The 21,568-nt window shown below is 43.3% G+C and overlaps 1 protein-coding gene and 1 long non-coding RNA gene across 6 annotated transcripts in view; one reads left to right on the plus strand and one right to left on the minus strand.

Annotated features, from left to right (window-relative positions):
- WDR89 (WD repeat domain 89) overlaps positions 1-394 on the plus strand; it is a 14,060-nt gene extending 13,666 nt beyond the window's left edge. The window contains exon 3 of the mRNA XM_021403402.1: positions 211-394. The gene's annotated coding sequence lies outside the window, so the exon portion shown is untranslated. The remainder of the gene's footprint in view (positions 1-210) is intronic.
- LOC110401875 overlaps positions 1-21,481 on the minus strand; it is a 22,883-nt gene extending 1,402 nt beyond the window's left edge. The window contains exons 1-4 of one of the 5 annotated variants that reach the window (XR_002440659.1): positions 21,120-21,481; positions 20,363-20,543; positions 3,461-3,540; positions 160-1,729 (exon numbers count right to left, since the gene is read on the minus strand). This is a non-coding gene — a long non-coding RNA (uncharacterized LOC110401875). Of the gene's footprint in view, positions 1-159; positions 1,730-3,460; positions 3,541-7,675; positions 9,844-20,362; positions 20,544-21,119 lie in introns of those variants that run through there. The other 4 variants (XR_002440656.1, XR_002440658.1, XR_002440657.1 and 1 more) reach the window with 4 other exon arrangements.

Raw genomic sequence — 21,568 nt, forward strand, 5'->3', positions numbered from 1 at the left:
TCTCCAGTAAAGGAAAACTAAAAATCCAGATAGATAACCTGAGTGCAGAAAACAGTGTCCATCTTTATTCAGAGATGAGAATAAACCTATTGCACAGTATTTCTGAGCAGCAGGAGAAGATTATTTAACGAACACATGAAAGAAGACAGATTTACTCACAGTCAGCACGTTCCTCATCTTCCCCTTTGTTTCTTTTCCTTTTCTCTGCAGGTAGAATCCAGCCCGTGCGTGCTGCCCGCTATGCTTGAGGCTTGCTCCCTCTGTCTGTCTTCAGAGACGTGTCAGGACCGTACCCCATACCGAGGGGGGCATTTCAGTAGGGTGTAGGATTTCCCCCTCACTTTGGGGAAGCGGCAGGAATTGTTTGACCAATCTAAATAAAGCTGCACATTTATTTTGAGGTGGAATTTATTTATCCAGTTGGCAGTTGGAAGGTTTTTTTTTTTGGTATCTGATGCGTTCAAATGGACATAAGTGTATATCTGCATTAAAATCTTAAGTAGGAAAGATGCCGATACGTGGTGAGGACAGGTGGGCAGAAGTAGTGGTGCTTTGATATCTGCTTTTCTGGAGTGGGATGAATCCCAACCCTTTCCTCTGTGAACATTTCTGCCCTGTGTGTGGGCTGGGGGGCTGCTGTGTGTTGCACTGACGATGGGTGAAGACAGGCAGGCAGGCCCCCACCAAGCCTCTGGTTGGGGCAGTCTGGGTGGCTCCTTGGCTCAGGAGGCCGATCCTCTCCCTTTGACGCAAGTGTAACAGCTTGCTCTTGCTTTTGAGCTTGATGGAAGCAGGATAGGGCCTTCACTAAATTATGCAAAATATAAACACCCTTCAGGCATAAAAGCCAGTTCCTGTTTGTCTGTGGGATGAACAATTCAGCAGTGAAGCGTGCAGGTGAGGCAGAAGCTGTCTGCTCACAGGGGCTGGGTTCTCTTCCTTAACTTGTGGCAGTGAGGAGAGCCAAGGGTCGAGCCAGTACCACGGCCTCGGCCATGCAGGCACCACTGGGCTTCCTGTGACATAGAAAAAGGTGAAAGTGAGCGTGGTGATAACCAGCTAGCAGTAGCAGTTGAGTCTGTGGTTTGGCTTGGAATGGACCTTAAGGACAACCCAGTTCCTGCTCCCTGCCAGGGCCAGGGCACCTCCCCCCAGCTCAGGCTGCACAGGGCCCTGGCTGTGGCCTTGGGCACTTCCAGGGATGGGGCACCCACAGCTCTGGGCAGCAGTGCCAGGGCCTGCATGATTATGGTGCACTCTACTTAGTGGTTCCTTATCTGAGTTATTTGCAGCTAACCTAACAGCCCAGCTGTGAAGAACTTTGGTGACTTCTTGCTTTCCATTTCCTTTTTCTATACCAGTTTATCAACTTGCATGGGAATGATGGGAGTGGAGTTGGTGTTAACTTCAGTTCCTGCCGTTGTGATGTTCTGTCCTACTTGATTTCAATGCATGCATTTATTTGTCTGGTGTCTTCATACCTTTAGATCCTCTGAAATCTGCATTTTGAAAGTATTTCTACCTTTCTGGGAACGAAATGACAGAAAATAATGTTCATTTTGATTCTATGTGCTCGTGCTGCAATTTTGGCACCAATCTTTTTATGGGAATGCATTAAGTTTTCAGTTTGATATCAATCTTACCCTCTCACGTTTGGAATCAAGATTTGATGCTGCTAGAAATCCCATGAAGGTGGTGTTGGAGCAGCCTTTTGCCACTGTGAGAAATGCTAGGAGGAATTCAAGACAGTTCTGTGCTAATTTAAATCATTTAAGGAGGTTAAATATTTAAGAATAAACAACAACAACAAAACCAACACAATTTCAGTAGATCACCGAAGGATCGTTACATTCTAAGTAGCATACCTGGCATGATTAATACTGAGAAGTACATTAGCCTGAAGCTGCAGCGCAAATGCCGAACCACAGTTCACTTTTCTTGATGTTTTTAACACAAGAATTGTTAATTATCAGTGGAGTTGAATTCCTAGCAGTGCGATGCATGCCACTGTTGGCTGCTTCAGATTCAAACCCACTGAACACACTCGTAACAGGTGAGCTAGCTGGAAGTGCCTGTGCCTTAACCAGTGTTCTCTAAGAGCGATGTGTGGGATTGATTTGAAGAAGGAAGCCTCAGGACTGCACTCTAACAACAAACTTGGTGAACTGTGTCAACGCAGGCCTGAGAAATGAGGGATCAGGAGAAATAGTGGGAAGCTCTTTGCTCTGCAGTATTTTTTCCCAGTGTAGCTGTAGGTTGGCAGTAAGAACACGTAGAGCTGCATTTGCGATGCTAGACTTGTTATACAGAACCGTCAGAGGAATATCTCTGGGTACGCAGCAATTAACGCGGCACTCACAAGGATCTCAGGTCGTCCTCTGCATGTGCTTGTCATTAGAGCAACAAGACAATTACATGATTGTTGGAATTAATTCGTACAGTTGGGTTGAACTTACTGCCCTAACCTTTGCAAACAGTAGGAAGTGTCGAGGCGATAAGGGAACGCTGTGGGCGCACACAGGCATCCCGCCCCATGCCAAGGAATGAATGGTGATGCTTTGTTCAAACATCTGGGCTAAAATAAGCCCAAATCCATACTTTTCTTTATTAGTGATATTATTTTACCATTCGTGTTGTGGTCTAGTGCCAGGATGCCTAGACTGAGTGGAGGAGCTCTGGGTTGCTATGAGCTAGCTTGGTGGCACATGCAATGAATGTCTCTGTTCCTTTCTGTGTTTGCTGCCATCCAGGACGTCCGTGTTTCCCAGTTCTCACCTTACTGTTGTTCCGTATGTTCTAAGGCTGCACCTTTATTGTGCTTCAGTTACAAATTTGCTCCCACTTATTTTCTAAACTGTTGGAATATCCCACGGCTGCATTCAGATGCGACGTTGTCTAAGTACTTGTGGTTTCTTGCAGGTATGTGCCATATACCAGGCTCACTTGCTGATCACTAGATTTATTAACGTGGCAGAGTCATCCTGTGGAGGGTTAACTACTGCTGCATTAAGAAGGCAGTCTTGACTGTTCTGTCAGTGCTCTTCACATATACAGAAAAACCCCCTGAACTCCCAAGATTTGATTATAACTCACAATTCCTGTAGGTCTGGGTGTTTCTTATAGGGAGTTTGCTTGATGAAACAGATCGGAAAAGCTCTGTAGTATTTTGTGTAGGAAAAATCAAATGTTTTTCAGATGGCTCTATAAATAAATCTGGTAGATTCAGAAATAAGTAAAGATATTTCAAGAGCTCCAGGCGTGTTTTTGCACCTAATGCTCTGGTGAGCTAACAGAGGAAATGAACTTCCTTTTGTTTGCAAAATATAACCCCACCCCCCCGAGTTCTTAACGCCTTTCCCGTGCCGCTCGGACAGCTGAGCCACCACGCAGGTGTTTCTTGTCCATTGCGCATTGCCGAGACCTCCTACAGAACCTCAGAGAAGAAAGACGGCAGTGTTACCTAATGTGGGTGCAAGCCAGAATGTTCAGCTGGGTGAAAATCCAAAGTGTAGGGGAACGAAGTGTAGTCACATAGGTGACCTGTAGCAGAAAAGAGGGAGAGCGGTTATTGATGCTTGTGCCGCTGTTCTGTGATTTTTTTTCCTTTTTTTTTTTTTTTTTTAATTTTAAAGTTGGTTGAATGTACTGTGCAATCCCAGGATGGTTTCCAACTGTACGGCTCACGGCACGAGAGCTGCTCAGCACCAAAGGAACAGGAAACACAAACTTTAAAACCACACGTTTCTAATCACCAGGCTGCTGCAGGAACACCACTGAGCGCTCTAAAAGCACCGGTGTGGGTTTTTTTTTTTTTTTTTTTTTGGCTGACATTTTGGGCCACGTGGTCTTCATGCAGAGCATTGGGTCTGCGTGCCTGCTAGGAAACGTGCAAAGGGTCCACGTGCACGCACACACACGGGAAGGATGCTCCGAGCTCTCGGTGTAATGCAGCAGGTGCAGGAGCTTGGGATTTGCTTATGGAGGCGATCAATCAGCTATCAGAAATGTTTTAAGGTGGTTGATATTAAAGCAACTATGTAAGTGGAATATTCTAAATATACCCTTGGAATAATAAACCACTGGTAATCTTCTGGAAGGAAATGGTGTTCTGACATTCAAAGCTTATTTTTTCCCAGATTTTAGACAGGATTTGAGTTTTTTTTCCATTATCTTCAGTATGACTGAAAATAAACCCCCTCACTTTTCAAGGTATGTTACGTAGTTGTTCTCAAGGAGCAAAATTAAAACTTCAGGCCCTTAGAACCCAAGTGCAGTTTAGGTGTGTGAAAATGCAGCTTTTAGTATATACGATATGCATTGTCTTTTTGTCAAGATGGTTTCATTATTGTGCATTTCATGAGCAGAATGTTCTCGAAACCCATTATGAATAGGATACCAGCTTTTAGAGAGTGATATAACACGGCGTGTATCTTTACTTTCCCCAACAAACTCCTCCATGTGTCAGTGAGTGCCACCAACTGACTTCTGAGCCGTGTTGCTATGTGCTCACCTTGTGCTGTGGCTGGAGGTGCAGCCAGTGCACTAGGGGGAGAAAAACACACGTGCACAGAAACAGATGAGTGAAGAGGTGATGCCGGCAAGGCAGGCTGTAGCCCGAGAGCCCCAACCTTTCCTTGTCCCAGGGAAATACTGCAGTGCTCATCCCACATTGTCTGCTGTGTCACAACACAGCAAATCATCATTCAGTCCTCTGGCACAGACCAGTAACTCACTTTGGGAACCGTGAGGTGGTCTGACCTCAGCATGGCTGGGCAGTGCCCGTGTGAGTGCTGCACTCCGTCAGCAGGCTGCAATAAATCTGACTCAGAGCAGTGGGTTGGGTTGAGTGCAGGAGGGAGAAACCTCTTCAGAGATAGTGGCTCCAGGCTGTGACCCAAGTAGCCCCAAGGCAAAGTTGCATGAAGGCTCTGCTGGAGGTGAAACTAAAGCCATCCTAATGGGTTTTTATTTCTGGTGTTCTGTGGTCGAAGAGCCGAAGGGTGGAACACTAGCAGCAAGTTCCTGCTCATCTTCATTGGAGGGGAGCTGGGCTAGATGACCTTTAAAGGTCCCTTCCAACTCAATCCGTTCTATGATTCTGGGAAGTCTGAGGAACAGAATGGCACTGAAAGAGGTGGCTGAAGTGAGAGCCAGCGGGGCACGCAGGGGCTGTTGCCTTCTGACTGCTGCTGAAGACTCGATTTGCCTGCTGTGTTCCTGAGCATGTTTTATAAACAGCAGTGGCTCTTACCGCCATGGGATACCAGCGTGAGATGAGTGAAGGCTGCACTGGAATGCTGCTGTAATTACGTAAGGAACAGAGATGACAGAACAAGTGTTTCATTTCACTGATGTTTGACAAACCCATGGTGCTTTCCTGCCGGGTCCGTTTGGCTACTGACAGATTACTATTGTTGTACTTAATGCACCAAAGCCACTGACAGTGTCCTTAAAATCTTCCTTAGAAACCAGGGCAGGTCTTAAGTAGCTGCAATCGTTCATGGCCTTTATTATGGGAAGGTTGAAGAAGTTTCTCAGTACACATATAGGCTTTTCCCAAGTCATGGAAAACCCCTGCAAAACATGAAACACACCCTAAACTCTTCTGAAAAATTAGACCCTGCCAGACCCTGTATTCCTGCATCTCTTGTGTGTGGAGAAAACCACAGGAATGAAGACAGAAGGATGTAAAGGGGAATATCCCTCCTTCCACAGCCTGTGAGTGCTGTAGACTCTGCTCTTCAGCTAATGACTGTATACAGAGATAAAATTTGGTAATAAAAGGCTTTTATTACAGTAGTCAGAGTCTGACAGGATGAATGCCTAGGAGCTGAAATGGGACACCATTTAAATGGGAAATAAGGGATGTAATAATAGGGGATAGGGGCACAACTGACCATTCCAACAACTTGCCTATACCTATGGGATGCTATGGCACTGGAATAAGACTGGACTTCACTTTTTTTGAGAAATGAGCTGTATCTCTTACCAGACTAAATGATCACAACAGTTTTCTGGCCTTTTCCCTCTACCATTTGGGCTGCACTCCGTCACAAATAAAATATTACCTAGAATAAATCCAAGTGTTTGTTGTCTCGCAACACAATCGCTCAGTTTGGTATGCGTGTAGACTCAGCATTGTGCGTTTAACTATCTACTCCAAATCTGACTTCAGCCTGCAAATCTTTCTCTGCTGTCCGAAGGAACTAGTGTGATATGAAAGGACGTTAAAGGAACTTTCCCGAAGTGACAAAGGACTTTTTGTAGAATCGGGAACGGAAATGCTTCGTGCTGGTTTGGGTCTGTGCTGTGAAGTCACGGGATTGCTCCTCTTCCCAGCCAGCCAGTTGGAGCTGGGGAGAATCACTGTCCTTCTCTTATGTGTTCCTGGTGTTTCTGAATTTGGCCGCTCCTGATAACCAGAAATGTCTGTTACTACATCTGTCTCCATTCCAGAAGCAAGAAGGTAAAATGTTTCTGACTGGAAGGCTGTTTCAGAACCGAGAACTGCTGCCTTTATTTCCTCAGATAGTCTCAGTTTCCAGGTAGGATCTGCTATGGCTGTTAAATGGGCTGTTAATGTATTGTAATCTGCAGCCTAAATTACCAAAACCTAATCTCGAAAGTCATTTGAAGAAAACTTCAGCTAAGATGAAGAGTGGCTGGTTTGGGATATTGGCAGAAGGAAGTTGCTCTGAAATCATCCTCAAGTGACTAAAGTGTGATTAACAGATAGTAGCTTTCACAATAGCCCTTGATGGCTTCACTGAGCTTGATTGGTATTTATGTACTAATGTTCTTGAAGGGCTTCGGGGCATTTATTTTATTTTGCTCCATCTTCTGTTTGCCAAAATAAAAAAAATATCTGCCAAAGTGAACATTCTTGAGCTTCTAAGTTGTAGACAAATGTTGTGAAGGCTCTTGTGCCTCGTTTGTATGCGTGTTACAAGGATTCCAACTTTAAGTGTTGGAGTGCTAATTCTGGGTATGAAGATCTCCGTAGTAATAGAGCAAATCTTGCAGGTTGTGTTCTCACAGAGCCACAGACTGGCTGATGTGGGCAGGGACCTCTGGGTGCAGCTGGTCCAACCCCTGCTCCAGCAGCAACACCCAGAGCAGGGAGGCCAGGCCCACATCCAGGTGGCTTTAGATCTCCAAGGAGGAGACTCCATAACCTCTCTGGGCAGCCTGCGTCAGTGCTCCGACACCTGCACAGAGAAGGTTTTCTCCTTGTGTTGAGATAGAAGCTCTGCTTTCAGAGCTGAGATTCTGAGGCAGGCAGATGGAAAATTCTAGCACCCACCAAAGGGTACATCTGAGAGCATTTGGCATGTTTCATGGTTCCTGTGGGTATGTGAAGGCTTGGGGAAGATAAGCTCACAAAGAGCGTGGAAGAACTGTTACCATCTCTGGTCCATCGGAGTCCTATCTGTCTATAAGACAGTAAACTTGAGTATACACAGACAGCCTCAGGATGGCAAACTGCTGAGAGCTACTCATTTACTACTGTGTCGTGTTTCGACACTGATACATTCTCTATGTTCTTCTCAAAATTATTTCACTGAAAAAAAATCAAGGAGAACTGACCTTTTAACTCTTTGGATAGGAGTACTAACTTTCATGGCATTCTACTCCCTTTTCTTTCTCCCTATTTAAAAAAAAAGTCACTCATTAATTCAGTTTAATAATTCTATTAAAGGCATCATGCCCTCTGTATTACCATAAATTACCAGCTTTCCTTAATTTGAAACATTAACTTTGAACTTCAAATTCAAACACTTAAAAGATGAAACCAGCTCCCTTAAAATGCAAGTGCTAGCTTTCCAAGTTTGGCTCTGAAGTGAAACGTGAGCTGTGAGCAGCGCTGCGTTGTTTCAGAACCGCGCGGATGTGGTCCATGCTCCAGGCACAGTTCTGTATGTGAAAAGTCACACTGGATTAGGGTCTTTGTCTTAATTCTTGAGTTTTTTTTTTAATAAAAGTGCAGACGAGCTCTTTTGAACAAAGGACAGAGCCAAAGGATCAAGCAGCTCCAAAGCAGAACCAGGTGCTCCATCCTGCTGCAGGAGGGGAAAGAAGATACACCATTACTATGGCAACTGGTGCTAAGACATCATCACTGCCTCCTGCTGAAGTTCACTGCCATGCTGGGAGAGAGTCGGCACTCACTGGGTTAGATAAAGAACTGAAGGAAAGGTAACGTCCCGAGTTTGGCTTTCAGAAGATGTCTGTCTGCACTCCTGGTGTAATTTCCATTTGTTTAACTTGGATGTTTCATTCTCTTATCCATTTTCAGGAAAAGCCTGCAAAGCTGCAGCAGCCTCGTGCACCCTGACACATGGAAATGAAGGAAAACTTGTAAAGGAAGGCATACTGGAAAGTTTTTTCCTCCTCAGAAGCCTGATGAATGGTGCATAAATATGTGTGAGGTTTTTAAATCACGTTTGTAACAGAGATGAGAGCAGCAGGAACTGAGATATATTTAAATACATGCTTATGTATTTCACACTATAATTAAAAGGTGTTAAAGAACAACAAAGTTATGGGAGAAAACGATGCAGAGAAAGAAGGGAAATAAGCAATTCATGGGAACAAAAGAACTATAGGATGAGAGAAACTTGCCTGCTAAATTATGTATCATGCACTGCAGACATTGAGCGGTTTGTTTTTTTCAGTCTAATCCATGTGTGTTCGAGTATGGCATTTTTCCCATTTCCTCCTAAGTTCCAAGGATATAGTTCTGGTTAAGCTAAAAAGAACAGAGAAATGGGTGATAGTTCCAGAGGGGAGGTACCATTCACTTACTGGGAAGGACTGAGAATTCTGCTTGCAGCTCTTCAACTATTGGCCCTAGTTCCTCTCTGTTGTTTATATTTTGAATTAGCAAGTCACATACTGAACCATGCCAAGTGACAGAAGGGGAAATTTCTGTGTGTGGAGCAGAGTCATGCTCCCACAGGGAATTGGCTTCCTTGGCATATCAGTGTTTTCAGGCACTGGTGACCCTGAGTGAGAAATAGAAAGAAGAACGATGAGCCAGATTTTGAGACAGGCACGCACAATTAAACACATTTGAATCTGCCTTATTTACGCTCGTAAGGAGCTGTTTGTATTTCTCTCCTGACAAGTTTGAGCCTACTGTAACCTTCTTTAATAGCCACGTGGGTTACTACCCTCTTCGAAGGCTTGATTAGCTTGACCTTGCTTTCATCCTTTGTAGCAGCACCGCAGCCTCTGACTGGCTGGAACAGATTTCAGTGTAGTGTAAAGCATGCACAGTACTCAGAAATTAACTGGAGAGAGAAAAGAGCTAGGTGTAGGCAATACATACATTGTAGGATCTGTGCATGAATATGGAGTAAAAGCGTGAGAGGTTGCGTGTGTTTACTATGGGCTTCTCACAGCACGTGTGTGAAGCTCTGGTTATGATTAGCACTTTCATACAAAGTTTCTCTCCCACTTAAAATTTGTAAGGCTGTACATATGGCCTTTTCCTCCTCAACGCAGCAAATATCTGTAGAAATGTCTTATCTATTGACTTGGCTCACACTTGAATACAAGTTTCTGTGTAGGGAATAACAGGTTTTGATGCCACATGTGACCACTGATAACATTCATGGCATATTTACCCAAGCACTCTTGTGCATGAACTAGTTTTTTGAAAAGGCAGAAGAGTTACCCAACTTTTGTAGTCCTTCTGGCTGTACTGCTGTCCAGCTGCCCACGTGGCAAGGGAAGTCTACAAACATAAGGACGTGACTTAGTGGTGCAGGCAAGATGGTTCAGGGATGCCTTCGCTGAGTTAGCAAAACTCAACAGAGATGCTGAAGAAGTATGACTGTGCTTTAAAAAAAAAAGTGAAGATTGAGGGCAAAAAGTTGAAAAAACTTTGCAGTTTGTAGTTTATTTAAAAATACAAGAAGTCCCAAAATAGTTGTTTTAGATTTAAAAATCTAAAAGAACTGGAATATTGCAGTTAACAAAATACATGAAATTCCTGGCAGAGTTCAATGAATGCAAGTAGTCCATCTGATCTCAGTACCCATCTTTCTGTGGCCAGGATATGTGGCAAGATAAAGCAAATGGAATCTCTGCTGTACACACTGGAAAATGTTGATAGCTTGCTTTTTTCTGTAATACTGGTTTTTCTGAGCAGAACTTTTTGTAAAACAAAGCAAAACAAAAAACCAACACATCCTCTTAAGAAACTCGTTGGCTTTGTACACCGCTCAGTGACACTTAGTTCCATTAATGGGAAAATGGATATAACCACCTGGAGAACTTCTCTTCAAGGAGACGTTGCAAGACTGGCTGAATGGAGTCTCAGCTTAAACCAGTTAGACATTCTGATCAACAGAAAAACTGTTCCAAGAGGATGTAACCATTACTGGGAGTTATATCAGAAGTGCCATCAGCACGACCAGAACTCTGGTGGGAAACCTTTCAGTCTCTGGTTTCACAGTTCTTGCCTCTGGGGTCACTCAGAAATGATCAGTGAGCTGAAGGACACGCTGGCTAACCATGAAGTGATACAGTGCAAATGACATGGTACAAAAAAAACCCCACTTACAACACAATGAAAATAGGCTTAACGATGGTTAGTCTGTTTAAACAAAAAAAAACACACCAAAAAACACATGAATGGTAAAGGAAATTGGAAGTGTAAATAACTGATTCAGAAAATAAAAAAGACTTGATGGGTTTTGGATTGTGGCCAGTCTCCTGGTTCCTTAATGAAAATACGCATTCTGCAGCCACTGGGAGCTTTCTATGTTGGTCTGATGAAAGAAAGTATCCTGCAAGTACCATGAAATCAGACAGGGTCTTGGTGATGAAGGTATACAAGGGTAGCTAGCACATGAGCTTGCGCTCAACTATTTTGGTAAACAGTATATTTGGAGGAGAAATGTAAGCACTTTCTTAATTCTCCAGAATTAAACCTGACATAAACATACCTAAACAAATGGCAAAAATTTTAGGGCCTCTGCACACAACAGAACAGTTGTGTAGCTCACTGAAAAATTTCCATGTGAAAAAAAAATCAGTTTGTAAGGTGCAGAAGAATGCAAGATGGTCTCTCCAAAGCTTTTTTTCTTTTCATTAGATACTTAATACAGTCATTGGAAAGTGGGAACAAGTAGCTGAAAGCAAGCTTGCTGTTCAGTGGAGAAAAATTTTCAGCAGGCAAAGATGAACTGCTCGCCTGGACCTGCAGTCAGAGGAGCTCCAGGGCTGACTTTTTCAGGAAAAAAATGAGATGGGAACGAGCTCCTGAACACATCCCCTTCACGTGCGCAGGGTAAGGTCTCCAGCTGGCATTGCTGCTCATTCAGCCAGGTAATGAAGCACCCCTAACTCCTGGGTGGGGGTAAGTACAGATAACATCAGTGTAGTATTGCTGCTGCAAAATGAGGCTAAGCCATACGCCTGTGGCATATGTGTGCTGAGCATTAGCTAAGGTAGAGAAAACGTACGGTATCTCCCACAGATTCTGACAGTATCCCGAGCAGGGACTGGCTCTGAGCATTAAGGTGAAACCCAGTCATTCTAAGAATACCCTATATCTCCAAAAAACGCTTGCTCTCAGGGAAAAAAAAAAAAAGAACATGAAAGGTTCTGACAGATGTATAGCACAAAGCACCTTTAGGTTTGATGATCAAGGATATACATGTGGAGGCTGCTACTAGTCATCCTGCAGCTCTGGATGGATCAGAAATACCAAGAACGTTCCCCTGTACATCCATTCCAAAAAGCAAGTGGATCTGAGCTGCTAAGAGTCACCATGCAGGACTGAGGCGAGCTCCATTGATTTGTGGCTAGATCTGTGTTCCAAACTGCAAGAATCATACTGGGTTTGGATTCCAGAAATAAGACTCTTGCATGGGAAACGTGAGCCATTCTATTCAGCACAGTTTGTAAAAGTAGCAGCCATCTGGTGGGGTTTAGAGGCTGAGAAACACAGGATGTTTACTTTTATTGAGATGTGCAGTGGATGTGCCTCATATGAGCAGACATGTTACAATACTAATAAGGCAACTGGGACATTAGGCTCCAGAGAAAAATTTGTTAAATGTAGCAATAGTAGAAATTGGACTTGAGCAAGATTGAAAGCCTTAAAAATATACCTGCATGCACCTAAATACGTAATCATTGAAGTAAACAGTCGGCAGAAAACAGGTCAGAGAAAAATTTGAAACAAATGCAGCACTGAGTTGGAGACAAAGCTGCCTGTTATCCTAGGTGCTTTATGGAAATCATTCCAAAAGAAAGAATTAAGGAAAGGAAAGATAAGAAAGGGTCCAGTTTCAAAATAAACCTACGTAGTAAAATTAGGAAGTTCATTTAGATGAACACCCCAAAATGGAACCTGGTGTTACTAACAACACTGAAACGCTGGCACATACAGTGTGAATCTGGGACCTCTGTAGATGAGACAGAAGTGTCCTGTACTGCTGACAGAGAGCACCAGACCACGTAAGACATCTGAGAGAGGACCAGGCTCAGGTGCCTTCAGCTATAGGAAGATGCGATTCACAATGTGAGAAACTTCATGGTACTGTGAATTTTAAGCACCAAAGGGGAAAAATTCCCATGAGAATTCAGAGATGCAAGCACACTTCTGCAAATGCTAACAGCAAGAACCCAAGAAGTAACCAAAGATGCAGGTGGAGACGCTGGCAAACAGCATTAGCAACAGCTACGGTTGTTTTTGGCAACAAAGAAAAATGTGAAGTATAGTAAATCAAATCAAATTAAACATGTATCAGCAATAGATGTCCTACTTTTTTTTTTTTTTTTTAAACACCTTTTTTACTCCCCAGGAAGAAGTAGTGTCTTTGTATATCACAGAGGAAAGCAGATTGCTTTACCAACATTTGTCTGATGGTTTGAATAAGCACCTAACATTTTGGATGGCAAATATTTTTGCTAATACAATTAAAATATGCATGCATAGTATCCTGTAGATGACTACCAGCAGGACTAACAGGAGCTGGTAATTTTCTTGAAGAAGCAATTTAAATGGGATGATAGGCAATGGGAGTGCACGAAACCTTTGGCTGGAGATTCGCTATCATTCTATCAACTTGTCAGAAGCAGAACAGTGAGACAAGAAGGTAAAGTGCTTAAATGTACGCAGCAAAACAGTGTGCCAAGTGCGGTGTTACCGGGAATGAAAAGATCTACCCAGTACTTTTGCCATTATTACAGTGGTGGTGTGCAGCTTCATAGATAACATCCCAAAGAAAGCCAGCTGGAGCACAGTGGGAAAGGGCCTAAGGTATGTCTAATGATATGGAGTTACGTTGGGTGGGGTTGGTAACAGTCTGAATATCAAAGAAATTCTGGATCAGAAATAGTGTACTTTGGAAGAATGTTCGGTAACTCAGAAAGGATGTTCTATATAGAAGATGGAATAAAGTTTTTTTCATATTTTCCAGGATCTGGCTTATATACACAGTATTTTAGGTCTTAAATGAAGCTGCAGTGAGCTTGCACAAAAGGAACCTAAGATCATAATGAATTTGATCTGGGTATGAATCAGTATAAAAAAAAAAACAACCCATGCTGTGAAACTGCACTCAGACATTGTTGTCCTTGCAGTATCTAACACTCATGCTATGAGATGATGATAAATTTTCAAGAACTAGGCTCAAAAAGATATCAGAACTAAATGAAGTAAGACACTGGAATTATCTAGAAAAAAATGGCAGAGTGTACTGAAGGGTCTCATTAGCAATTTGTGTACAGAAGCTCTCAGCATTAGAATTTCATTGTTCCAACATACTTTTGATGGACTGAAATAAATGAAGTACAGATGTACAGCTATAGAAATTGCAGTTAAGAGATAAGTCTACTTAGAGGTAGGAACTCGCCTGGAAAGACGCATACTAAAACCAAACATGACTCAGAAGTGCACAATTACATTAAATATTTAGTTATTCAAGACAAGTGAACAGTCTATGTAATCTGACTGTTTTTTTATCTGTATTTGAGCTGATATAGCTCAAGTGGGAGCCACCATTTCTTTGAATGTACTAAATATAGCTTAAAATGAATTTTCCAGAGGTGTTTCGTGGTGCCTTTGCAAATGATGTTTTTTAACTCCTCCTTGCATTCTCTTAAAATAAACCTCAATGCTATTTTTGATCTATTCTCATTCAAGTCTCGGTTATAGCTTCTTGTTATAAATCCTTCTGGAAACCCCAACACTGAAGAATGTGGAGAACTCTGTAAGTATGGGGATTGAATAACATGTCAGAGTAGCCACTTAATAATTTAATATGCCAAATCTTATCCTAACACATCACAGATTTTATATTGGTTCAAATTCCTCTATATTTACTGAGTTATCTTATTCTGAATCTGGTGTCTAGACTTCTCTACGTAAGAGATTTGTAAAGCTAATAGTGCTGCATTTTTATCTAGTGGCAAATAAGCTTCTAAACTCATTAATGTGTTGTATATGTAATGTATGTTGCAATTATGCTATCCTGTTCAAGCGCAAGGACAATCTAATCTCCTTGGTGTCCTTCAGCACATTTTAATTTTTGAACTTGTTTATACCTTTTGCCTCTGTAACAGGATGTGAAAGTTTGTGATATTTCACCTTGCCGGATAACTCGAGATCAAATAATACAAAACAGCTCAGAAAAACAAGCCACTCATTCACCATCCCCACTCCATCAAAGATACTGACAGACGTCTGCCAAATTCTACCAAAGTTTTTTCTTACAAGTTCAAGATTCCCAGCACATTAATCCCCTTGCGTGGCAATTGCAGTAGGCCATCTTTTTTCTTCGCCTTCTCTGTATTCTTTTTTCTAAATACAATCTATACCACATTACACACAGTTGAGAATAAGGATGCCTGATGGATTGTACAATGGTACGATGATGTTCCCCATTTTACTCCCTATTTCTTTCTCCAAACTTTAACATTTTAGCCTTTTTGTCATCAACTACAGCAGAGGCTTGAATACAAATCCTTCTCAGTGTTTTCAAAGAAATGAGTTATACCAATGTGCTCATCTAAAGAGAGAAATTCTCATTTCTTCAACTAAGTCTTTAAACTTCCAGCACTTGCAGGAACACCATTTTTGTTCTTGTTCTGGTTATCTATTTTTGTTCTGTCCTCTTAGTCAGGATATCAAGCTGCTATTTGCTATTTTCTATTTAAATCTAATCAATTCCTGTGTTTTTCTAGGATTCATGGCTTTATGATTTCAGCTCTAGTTCCCATTCTCATCTGAAGACAGTTCCTTTCCTTCTTGTCATTTATATGGCATCTGTAATTCCTTTGCAGATTTCTCCCTATTCACATAATTTTCTCAGTGGTAAAATTACCCTATATTTGCTTAACCTTGACAGTGGCTTCGGACGTTAGAAAATGCTCTTACAACTGTCTTTTTTCCATCCATCCTATGTCAGTATTCACAGATTCCTCTCCAGGTAACGTTTCTACTGCAGTATCTGCCACTGGGGAGTGGATAGCAGCCCTGACTGGCTGTATCTGTGTCTGTACTGTAGTGCTTATGGCTCTCCCTCACTTACAGTGGATGTAGAGGGGAACTACCTCGAGGGCAGGAAAGAGCCAAAGAATAATTCTTTCTTGTATGGAAAGAAAGCATTTTGCTTACCTGCCTGTTTTCTTCCCTCCTTCAGGCCAAGGGCCTTTTCTGAAGTAAGACCCTTTCCTTCACTGTAATCCACCTCCAATCTAAAATGTTGCTCCAGATCTTGATTTTCCACACAAAGAAATCATGCTTTATGGCCTATACTAATTGCAGTGTCTTAAGCTGCCTTTACCACATCCATCGCTCAGCGAACTAAGCTTATCCTCCCGCTCAATTCCTGCCTCTGTTGCAGTTTATTTATAGTGTTCTTCCTCCAGCCATGCCTTCGCCTATTATTTTTCTCAGAATTTAAGACTGGGAAACACACAGCTCCTTCCCAAACTCTTTGTTTTGCTCAGCGTGAGGGCAGTCCTGCTGATGCAGCAGGCTCCCATGAGGATTTGTGTTTATACCTGTAACTAGCACTTAGCCTTTTCTCTCGAAGTATCTTTGTTCCTAACATCTGTAACAGTTTGTTCAAAAGCTCTGTGGAAGCACCCTTGGCACCTGTACAGCTCCTTCCTCTGCCTAGCTTCGTATTGCAAGTTTTGGAACGCATTAGGACTTATATTTTAATAAGTGGTTTAAGACCCCCTCTGATGTTAAACATTCCCTACAACGCTGAGTAGAGCTCCAGAATATAAATGAACGCCTTTTATTTTCAAGGTTAGAGCGAGATGATCTTTGAAGTCCATTCCACTCCTTGCCATTCTATGATTGTTTTGCTGTCATTTAAATAAAAGTATCTAATAGGTTAAAGCTGTGCTACAGAACAAAGGCGAAGTTGGGAAAGATACAACAGGAATACTTTCTTGCTCTCTTTTTTAACAAAATTATTCTGTCTCGGCCTAGTCAGTCCTCAGAGCCTCTGCACTTTCTGAAATCCTCAAATGTGTTATCACCTGTTTTTAGAACCATGGAGAAGCACCCAGCTTGGGAGCAAAACTGGTAGGTACCTTGCTGGAGATGTGGAAAGCACTATGAAAGCAGTTCATGCACTTGAAGTACTGCTGGACACCTTAACCACATACTGCTGTTGTATCCATTTTGTTCCTATTGGAGTGGGGTGATGTAGGAATCTGGGCCAGAGGAGAGGGTGTTCAGCTGAAGAGGAAGGCTTTAAACTGGGAGATAACTGAAATCAGGAGGCTTGATCAAAAAGCAAAGAAATGGAAGAAGAAATGGAAGGAGAACTTGTTTAAATTGGGATTCTGGCATACTCCAGGAGTACAGCGGACAACATAACACATGGGCTGGTGCCCTATTTCCACATGTGCTTTCAGCCCCCAGAGGCAGCCCCACAGGCAGTGCCCTCAGAACGCAGGGATTTCTGGAACCTGGAACCTCCAGAGGTTAAGGAGTGACAGCTGGAGAGATCAGCGAGGAAGGCACTACACTGCCAGAAGCAAGCAGAGTGAAACTGGCAGAGAAGGGAAGTTAACAAAAAGCTCAGAAAACTAAGCCGAAAGGAGCGCCTGGGGCTAGAAGGCAAGTAAAGACGCTGGGGGAGGGGAAGGATTCAACAAAAAAAAGAACAAAAAAGGTAATTGGGGAATAAGCGAAAGCAGCTAGGCTTGTTGTGCTAGGAGGAGGCAGCTAGCCAGCTGCAGAGGCGAGTGAGATCCTACTTATCTTACCACGTTGACTACAGAAACAGACTTCAAATGACGCAGCGTCTATAAACAGAGAAGAATTAGTTCCCATTCGGGTAGTTGTGTCTATGACCCTAAAATCCTTATCCCAAATGCATATCAGGAATTCAGTTCCTGAGGGCATGGACAGTGTTATCACGTAGCTGAGACACGGAGAAACATCAGTGCAAGCAGCACAAGCTTCTTATTGCTGAAATTTGGCACTGATTATGAACGTTGCCCAAAAGCTGGACGTGCCATTCCCCTCCAAAATACGAAGCATAGGAAGCAGAAATCAACTGCAGTGTAAACAGCTGAAATAAAATCTTTTTTTGATCCAGACAAATTTGATTCAAAAGTAAACAAAAAATGTCAGACCACACCATTTCAATCAAATTGATGGAGCAGGACAGTTACTTTGATGCAGTATTCCACCTCGTTCACTTTTGTTAAAAGATGCATCAGAAAAGCCTTGTTCACATGCCGATTTGTCTCTTCAAACAGCACCGCTGCTTCCTCCATAACATTTTCTCTTTCTGGTCTTTATTCCTGCTGGCCTGAATAATTAGTTCTCTGGGGAGATCATATCTTTTCTTGCTTACTAGTATTGGTACAGGGAATATCTGAACTAATCCCCTGGTACCACTGATAATGCTCCTTTTGACTTACAGGAGATCTTTATGGAGTATTATATGACCCTCACTGTAGACAAATACACACTAGATGCGTTTCCTGAAACATTTACAAGCTCCAGTTAAATCCATTTATGTTTATTGCTCAGTAGAGCGGGTCTTCCACACTGTTATCTCTTTAGCAATCCTGTTTGATAAGTTTCTATGTGAAGAGCAGACAGAATACCAGTGTGGACGTGAACTCTGTATTCCTGCCTGAGCGGCCATAACAGATGGTCTATAGTGGAACTTCAGTCACAAAAAACGTGAAGCGGAACAAATCTGAGTCACTGGTGCAAAATCTCTGTTTTGGAGGACTCCTGACTGCTCTTCTGACTGCTTGGGTGCTAAAAAGGACTGGTGAAGAGCTGGCCACGAAAACTCCTTTCTACGCTGTTTTAAGAATCCGTTCACAGTAAGGCAGTGTAACTTTTAAAAGAAGAACAAACATATCTTGTGCCTTTGACAGCAATGGAGATACAGTGATGGAATACCTTATTTCTTGTAGATCTTCAGGAGGGGGTGCAGGTATTGCGTGCATGACTATTTCCAGACCTACACGCTTGCATGTACAACTTCATTGCCTGTGAAACTTCTCTGATGACACTTAATTTTTGTTCTTGCAAATCGATATTTTATCTATTTATACATACACAATATAAATAAAATATGCACATATGTGAAACATCTTAAGATTTTTAATTTATTTTTCTCCATCACTGCCTGGGATTTGTGTAATCATTTTTAAGCTTTACAAAAGCTAGACCAACAAGAAAATAGAAGAAAGACAAGTAACTGCCCCTTCTAAATAATAGGGGTTACATTTGTATCTTATGTTGTGATCTTAAATCTCCTCACAGATGGAGATTTTCTAGACCAAAACAGAAAAAGGACAACAACCTGGGAAAAAAAAGGGAAGGCAGCTCTGTAAATGCTGCTGGCCAAATGCTAAAGAAAAGGTAAGATTTTTCTTTATTTACCAGAAACCTTGTATTTTTCTTTAATTGTTACCATACAAGTCTCACTTAATATAAAACACATGATTGAAATGCTTTACACAGTCAGAATGGACAAAACCAGATGAAGTGCTTTTCAGAGAAACCAAACTATCTGAATGCATTCTTTACCCATTGTTCAGCTACACTGAAGAACTAATTCTATAGCTATTTCACAATGACAGAATGAAAAGTAAAAACCTGCAGGCAGGACAGCAAACTAAGAGAGCAGTCTTGAGTTGTATCCCTTCTACAACAGAGACTTCAATAAATAACCATATCACACGCTTCAGGTTTGGATTTTTAGCATTTAACAAAGACGGATTTAATGTAATAACAGGAAGACCTAAGCACAACCATTTAAAATTACATGCTCAACTTCATCTAAGAAGCCTGTCCAGCCATCACCCTAAGCAAGAACTTGCCTTTTACAGTTTGCAGTCAGTAACCTTATGAGCTGCCTAATGCACTGTTTAGTCCAGAAGGAAACGAGTGCAGGGGGCAGTGAATAAATCAGAGTATTACAGAAGGAGGCTGAGAAACAAAAGTAACGGAATTAAGTACATGCAACAAAGCAAAACACATGCCTCTGCAGGTTTGGTTCCTCAACTATGAGAGTGATGGGAAGTTAGTGTTTTTTGCAAAATTTTACCTAACATTGGTATAAAAACCAAACTGACTTAAATTATTTGTTACAGACCACGGCTTGCACTTAAATTCCTTTAGCTAAGTTGGATGAGGTGAACTTAAAGTTTTAATTGTATATAAATAATTCCGTAACCATGGCACAGTTCTAACCCAGGAATACAGTTGACTTACAAGGATGACATGGTTTTACTACTTTCTTACTTAAAAGCACGTGGAATTTTGTTTTAAAAGATGTCTTGACTGCTTGATTGTCTGTCTATCCAGCAATAAAAGAGAAGGGAAAGTATTAGGACTGTTGCAATAAATCATTTCTTGAATGGCATTACTGTCTACTTGAAGGAGAAATAACTGCTAGGTCAGGAGAAATGGATGCTAGGGTAAAACAGGTCAGCAATATTGTGAATAGATCACTGTCTGAAAAGTCTTTGTATTGGCATGTGTAAACTGGAATACAGCCTGTGATGGACATGACATAGCAGATGCCGGTGGATTTGATTGTAGCGTTGTGTCCAGTCTTGGGTGCTGTGGTTCAGCAAAATGTGTGTGGTTTTGAGAGAAAACGGGGGAAAAATATGCATGTTCAGAGCACTAAAACTAAGGCCCACAGGGAAAGATGGAAAAGAAGCGAAATTGTTTAGTCTGCAAACAGTGAAACTTAGGGGAGACATGGAAGAGGCACACTGAGAAATGTGAGGCAGAACTATTCGTGTCTACCACAGCCATACCTTGGCAGCACAGAACTTTTATTTATTGAGTTCCCGCTTCTCCTTGGGGCCGCAGTGAGAACTGGACCAGAGAACTCACCTGGCTGGAAATCAGCGATTCTGAAAGTGTTTTCCCAACAGCTCCAATCGCTCTCAACTACATCCGCCTGAGTCCTAACTCCTCTGTTACATCAGCTCACGTCTCTGGGGAGCAAGCAAGTGGGCAAGAAGTGGGCATCCTTCGCAGGACCAGTCGTTTTCAAGGTTTGTGCGCTCAGTACCTGAACAAACAGGGGACGTAATCACCTCAAACTGCCCTTCACGTGCATCAGGGGCCTTTGGCTATACCAACCCAACACTGCAGCCCTTAGGAATCATTTTTTTTTCCTACCAGAAATACAAATCCATAGAGGATGACAGCATTTTTAAACACAGCAGCCGCATGAACACCACTGCTTGCGTTTTGAAAGAAATCAGGCCCTCAAGTAAACGAATTAAAACAAAACTCCGACAGTTCTTGATGCTACCTGCACCTGACCGTCGTGCTGGCTGCTACACCCATAAATACGCTTTAGAAAAGGCGAGAGAGAGCGAACCGGCCTGGCAGGAGAGCGCTGCGGGAGGGAACCCATGCGGGGCGCTCCGAGAGCACGGCGGTCGCTGAGGGCACGTCCCGGCCCGCCCCTGGACGCCGCGGTGGGGCCGTCCCGCCCGCAACCCGCCCCGGGAAGGGGCTCCGAGCCCCGCACGGGGCCCAGCGCGGCGTTTCACCTCAGGATTATGAGGTTTTACCTCGGGAACGGGAGCTTTTACCTCAGGAATAGGGGGGTTCTACCTCACGGGTTTCAGGATTTTACCTCAGCCGATGATGTCTCGCTCCCGCCCGGCCCGCGGAGGGGCGAGAAGTGCCGCAGCCATAGCGCCGAGGTGCCGCCGCCGCCACCCGCTCCTCCTCCGGCCGCGCTCCCCTTCCTTTCCCGGCTGTCCCGGCGGCAGCGGCGGGCGCCAATGAGGCGGCGCGTCCCGGCGGCGGCGCTCGGGTGGGCGGGAGCGAAGGGCGGGCCGCGGGCGGGGGGCGGTGGCAGCACGCTCGGTTGTGAGTGAGCGAGGGAGTGTGTGTGTGTGTGCGAGCGAGTGCCATGGCCGGAGCCCGCTGAGAGTGACAATAGGAGCGAGCCGGAGCGCGACCCCGACGCCCACCGGGACCCCATCGCTCACCTGAGGCAGCCGCCGGCGGAAGAGGCCTTCTCTCCCTTCGCGGCGCCGCCCGCACCGCGCCCGCCGCTCCCTCTCGCCTCGGCTCGGC

The sequence above is a fragment of the Numida meleagris genome, chromosome 6 (assembly GCF_002078875.1).
Source record: "Numida meleagris isolate 19003 breed g44 Domestic line chromosome 6, NumMel1.0, whole genome shotgun sequence".
In the NCBI taxonomy this organism is placed as follows: Eukaryota; Metazoa; Chordata; class Aves; order Galliformes; family Numididae; genus Numida; species Numida meleagris.